We start from the raw sequence: 6,078 nt of genomic DNA, 5'->3' as shown, positions 1-6,078 counted from the left end.
TTTTCATGTCTGTTGGCTGTGTCATTGACTTTCTCATGAGAGAAGTTGAATCAATACAATCAGGTCATTAAATGGTTAATGACTTAAAACATTTAAATTTTGCTGCTGACAGACATTTCACAAGCAGAATCTTGGTCAGTACATGAGAATGATCCAATGGCTGCCATCACCACATGGGAAAACTGACCAACCTACAGAAATGGTGGTGTTGATTACTAGGTGGTATTGATACCCCATCCCTGGAAGTGTTCAAGGCCAGGCTGGATGGGGCTTTGATCAACCTGATCTAGCAGAAGTTGTCATTGTCCATGGCAGGATGGTTGGAATTAGATGATTGTTAAGGTCTCTTCCAACCCAAACTATTCTATGATTGCTATGATTGCTAGCTGTAGCAGTAATGGATCTGCCAGATGCCCACAGGCTGGGTTTGGGGGATCATGGATCCACCAGCCTCTTGCACTCGGTGACTGCCTCAGCACATGTTCAGAAGACATTTGAAGCATCTGGGCAGCTCTTAATCTTCATGGAGTGGCCTTGCATCCAAGTCCCTTCTTTGAGTCTAAGCTGGTAAGATAAGGACAGAGAAGCTAGCATAGAGGAGAAACACTGAGAGTGAAAACTGTTGTGAAAATTCTGCCTCCACTTGTTTGAGCTGTGGTCTGAAGCAGCAAGGTGACCTTTCTTTTCTTGCTGTCTCCTCATATGATTTGTTTTCTCCAAGGTGAGATACCTGGTTCCTTAGTAACCTTTTTACCTGTGGTATTTATTGATGCACTTCATGCACATTGATGCATCTTCCTGCCTCCCATTTCTTAGTCCTTGTAACTGAAATTGGCAATATTTCATTCAATATAAGTGGCTTGGGAGCAAGAACCTAGATGGTGAGAAGCATGACGCTGGCTTTGGAATACAGGATACAGTCATTAGAATACAGGGCATGAGACTCAGTGAGCTGGGAAGGTAGTGTCTGCTTTGTGCTCATTTAAGGAACTGCAGCAAACTTCAGAGGTTGTGTGTCTCACAGAGCAAAGTACTGATATTTAAAAGTCATAAAATGTGAGACAGAGCAATACATGTTACTGAATAGTACAGCTGTGATACAGTCCAAACTATACTCACATCCAGCATAACAAATGAAAAAAAAAAGTCTCATTTTTCTTTCTCCTTTCTCTCCCTAAGAGGACTTTTCAAAATCTACTTTAAATGTGTGCAGTTAAAGAATCTGTATATTATCTAGAGACACAACAGCTTGCTCTATAAATTAACGCTGGGCAGACTTTACCTAGAAATGCCAAATTCTGTGAGCAACATGTGGTTTATTTTAAGAACAATGATTAGATTGCAAGTAAGATGAAGTTCATTGTGTACAACTGTATCTAACATTTATTTCCAAAATTATGTTCAATAATGTGTTGAAGAAAATAACATAAAAATGTCTACATTTAGCTCTCTATAAGAAAATGAAATTTTGAAAACCTGTTTTCACATGAAAGACTGATTTACAAGAAGCTTGAGGAGAAGACTGACTTGTATTTGAATGACTAAATATTTTTCTTTCCAGAACTCTGCAGCAAGAAACATTAATTATTTTTGGTTTAAAATATGTATTTATCTCATGCTTTTTGGCATTTGTCATGTAGTTCCTCATAATGTATTTAACATATCAGTAATGAGTGGTCATTTTAATTTTCCTTGTTTCTTGACGTCTAGCAACCTTGTGTGGGCTCAGCATTAGAAAATGGTTATTCTGTTAAGTAGGAGGTCAAATAGCAGGAAAACATATTGCTGCAGAGGCTCTTGCAGAGTTTATAATCACCGTATATATATGCAGGGACCTCAGATCTCATTCAATCAAGGTTTGAACATCTCCTGTGATGGAGACCTCACAGCTGCTCTGAGGCCCACCCCGAAGTTCTGTCCATACTGCAGTCCTCCTTCAGGTTGTGGACATTAATAACACCCCACACCTCCATCCTTGTCTTCTTCACCTTCTTCTCTCCTATTTCCCAAGCTGAATCAGCCCAGTGCTCTAAACCTCACAGAATACAACCTATGCTCCAACCCTGCCCATATCAAGGACCCTCTGTTAGACTTGCTCCTGTGCCACTAGCCGAGTCTGGGACCCTGCAATCTTGGTATGGTCTCACTGGTTCTGAGCAGTCGGTCAGGATCTGTGCCTGGACCTGCTGCTGTGGACACAGTACTCCAAGTGGAGCTTCACAAGGGCAGAGCAGAGGGGGACAATCACCTCCCTCAACCTGCTGGCCTCTCCTTTGTTAATGCAGCCTAGGACACAGTTGGCCTTCTGTGCTGCAAGCACACACTGCTGGCTCATGTTGATCTTTTCATTCACCAGAACCCCCAAGTCCTTCTCTGCAGGGCTGCTCTCAATGAGTTCTTATCCTAGTCTGTATGAATGTCTGGGATTGTCCTGACCCCAGTGCAGCACCTTGCACTTGGACTTGTTGAAGCACGTTAGGTTCATGTGGGCCTGCTTTTCAAGCTTGTCCAGGTCATGTGTTCTTAACATTTAGCAACTGTGTCTGATGGTGCCTGAGTGGGGAAAATTCTGAACAGCCTTAACTGATAATTATCCTTATGATAAATTTATAATACACTAAATTCATCTCAGCATTTACAGTGCACAACTCTTGTGTGAGGGTTTATAACAGTAGCATACTAAGGAAGTTAAGAGACATAGTCTGATAGTCCATTCTGACTTCAATTTCCATGAAAAAAAGAGCTCTAAGTAATTCAAATAATTTGGTAAGGGATACATAGTCAAATGAGATGACTTTCTGTATCCTGGGGCTCTAAGTTTCACCTAATTTGGGGGTAGGAGACGTCTTATGTATAATGCTGGATAAGAAGATTAACTCGTGTTTGGTGGACTAGCTAGAAGACCCTCTCAAAAATGCAGCAAGCAGCACTCAGCAAAAACCTGTGAGAAGAAAATACGTTTTATTTTGTATTAAGACAAAAATAAATCCCCCCAAATCTAGTTCTATAGGATTTCTAAAATAATTCTTCTCATTTCTGACAAGGCAAATGTTACCAATTTGTAGCACTAGATGCGCAAGGTTGCTTGTGTGTGGTAGACTTGCAATAAGACTGCAGCAACATCTCTGATCTATTCATTAATTTTGTCAGTTTAGTGAGGAGATATGAAAAGTAGATGCAGTATAATCCCTGTAATACACTTTTTTCCTCTCATAACCTGATCTAAAAGAACCCATTTTTATTGCAGATTAGATTCTTCTGCTAAAGTCAGCACAGCTGATAAAAGTTTTCATTTACTCTTTTGTACCTCCTTGCCCTGTCATATATTTACAGCATGTCATAAGTAGCTAAGTGATCAATGGAACTGGGCTGTTATGTGCACTGACTATACATTGAAAATATGCTTTGTTTTGCTGTTTTTAAAAACAAGACTATTTGCTGGCCATAATATCAGTGTACTGTTGTTGATATTTCCCTCCTCAATGTCCACCTTTATTATTTTATTTTATTTTATTTTATTTTATTTTATTTTATTTTATTTTATTTTATTTTATTTTATTTTATTTTATTTTATTTTATTTTATTTTATTTTATTTTTCATATTGAATGAATTTGAGTGTCAAACCTGGATCCTGTTCACTGCTTTTTGTATAAAGGGTCTTTAGAAAGCCTCAACAGAATGCAGGTAAACCATCCGAATATCTTAAAAAGGATAGATTTTAAAAGAAGATAGATTTAAGTTAGACGTTTGTGGTGGTTTTACTCGGGTGGGCAGCCAAGCTCCACCACAACCACTCTCTCACTCCCCCTCCTCAAAGAGGAATGGGGAGAAAATACGATGAAAAGGGCTCAAGGGTTGAGATAAGGACGAGGAGATCACACAGTAATTATTGTGATGGGCAAAACAGACTCAGCATAGGGAGACAGTAAGATTTATTACCTATTACTAACAAGTTAGAGAAGTGAGAAACAAAGGAAAGAAACCAAAAGCACCTTCCCCCCCATCCGCCCTCTTCCACCTCCTCCCCCTGAGTGGCGAAGGGGAACAGGAGAATGGGGTTATGGTCAGTCTATAGTGCTGCTTCTCTGCCGCTCCTTCTCGGTCACTCTCGTCCCCTGTGCAGTGGGGTCCCTCCCATGGGATGCTGTCCTTGCTGAACTGATTCAGCGTGGGCTGCCCACAGTCAGCATCTCTTCAAGAAGTGCTCCAGATATGGGTCCGTACCATGGGGTCCATCCCTCAGGAGCAAACTGCTCCAACCTGGATCCCCCACGGGCAGCAGCTCCTGCAAGGTCACCTGCTCCTGCGTGGTCTCCTCTCCACGGGCTACATGTCCAGCCCAGAATCTGCTCCAGCAGGGGTCTTCCACAGGCTGCAGCCTCCGTCGGTGCAGGTCCACCTGCTCCACCATGGTCTCCTCCACGGGCTGCAGCGTGGAACCCTGCTCCACCGTGGTACTCCATAGGCTGCAGGGGGACAGCCTGCTTCACCATGGTCCTCACCACAGGCCGCAGGGGACTTCTGCTCCAGCACCTGGAGCACCTCTCCCCCTCCATCTTCACTGACCTTGGCGCCTGCAAGGCTGTTCCTCACTCCTCTCACTCTCCCAGTTGCTGTGTGGCACAGCATTTTTTTTTTCCGTCTTAAATATGCTCTCACAGAGGCGCAAAACAACATCACTTATTGGCTCGGCTCTGGTCAGCAGTGGGGCCTTTACCTAACATGGGGCACCTTCTAGATTCTTCTCACAAAAGCCACCCCTATGGCCCCCTGCTACCAAAACTTTGCCATGTAAACCCACTACAACATTAGAAAGAAAGGTTGCCCAGAGAAATTGTAGATGCCCCATCCCTGAAAATCCTCAAGGCCAGGCTGCATGGGACTTCTGAGCTACGTTGTTCTAAATCACAGAGCTACAATAGAGTCTTGAGACTTCTCAGACCACCAGTGATACTTTGGTGGAGTATAACTAGTGCTCATGAAAAAAGTTCAGAATGAGAATTGGCACCACCAACCCCAAATTCACAGACAATATGAAGCAGTTCCTTTTGCAGAGGTGAATATTATATACGTTAATAAGCTTGCTGACATCTAGCTGCCACTTTTTCACCCTGCTGATGTAAGTATTTTAAACTGATGTGCTGCAAGTGAAATAGTGTGCCCCATCAAGAAGAGGAGTTTCGGTTATGATATTTCTACTCCATAATAAGTCAAAATGAGTGGTAATAGTCATTTTCTGCAAGTACCTTGAAACTAAATTAACAGAAATTTGCATTTATAACAAGACGTGTAGTTATATTATACACCCTAACCCCATATTATATTAACTAATACACATTAATAGAGCTATATCGTATATATATATATATTTTTTTGTCCAGTCTCTTAAAGTGATGTGTACATTCATTCAGTAAATCTATTCCACTTATGTCAGCAGCTAGTGGAGGTGGTTCTAGGAGTAAAAAAAAAAAAAAAAAAAAAAGGTTTATCTGAGTTCCTAAGTACTAAGTTTAGTTTACTACCACAAGTAAAATTTTTTCAATGATTTCATTTGGGTATGGGATTATGCTGAGTGTGTTATTTAACAATGAAACAATGATGAAGGCATTAGGCAATATATATATATATTTCATTCCAGATAACTGTCAAACTCCTCTAATACTAACAGACCTAAATGATAACAATGGTTTTTATCATCCACTCACATATTTTACATGTATATATGAGCAGTCCATTACCAGTATAAGCATGCATAAACAAACATCCAGAATACTGCTGCCACTGACTGTTGTTTAGTTTCTTTAGTTGCCTGTAAACTGATACTACCCTTCCATTAAAGAAGCTATAAGTGCTGATCTCTTTAAAGGAACATGTAGTAACTATCCTACCTTTTCTAGTCTGTAAACCAGAGGATTAGAAGTTGTTGAGATATTCCATATTTATGAGATTTAGGAATGGGTGCAATTTGATGTTTTTGTATATTATTACATTTTTGCCTGTTTTCTCACCATTCATTCATAGTTAGATTGAATTCATGTACTGTGCATTCCCAAGAGTATTGCAAGACATCATGTGTT

The sequence above is a fragment of the Anser anser genome (genome assembly GCF_964211835.1).
Source record: "Anser anser genome assembly, chromosome: Z".
NCBI lineage: Eukaryota > Metazoa > Chordata > Aves > Anseriformes > Anatidae > Anser > Anser anser.
The sequence above is the reverse complement of the archived record's forward strand: the minus strand, read 5'-3'. Positions refer to the sequence as shown.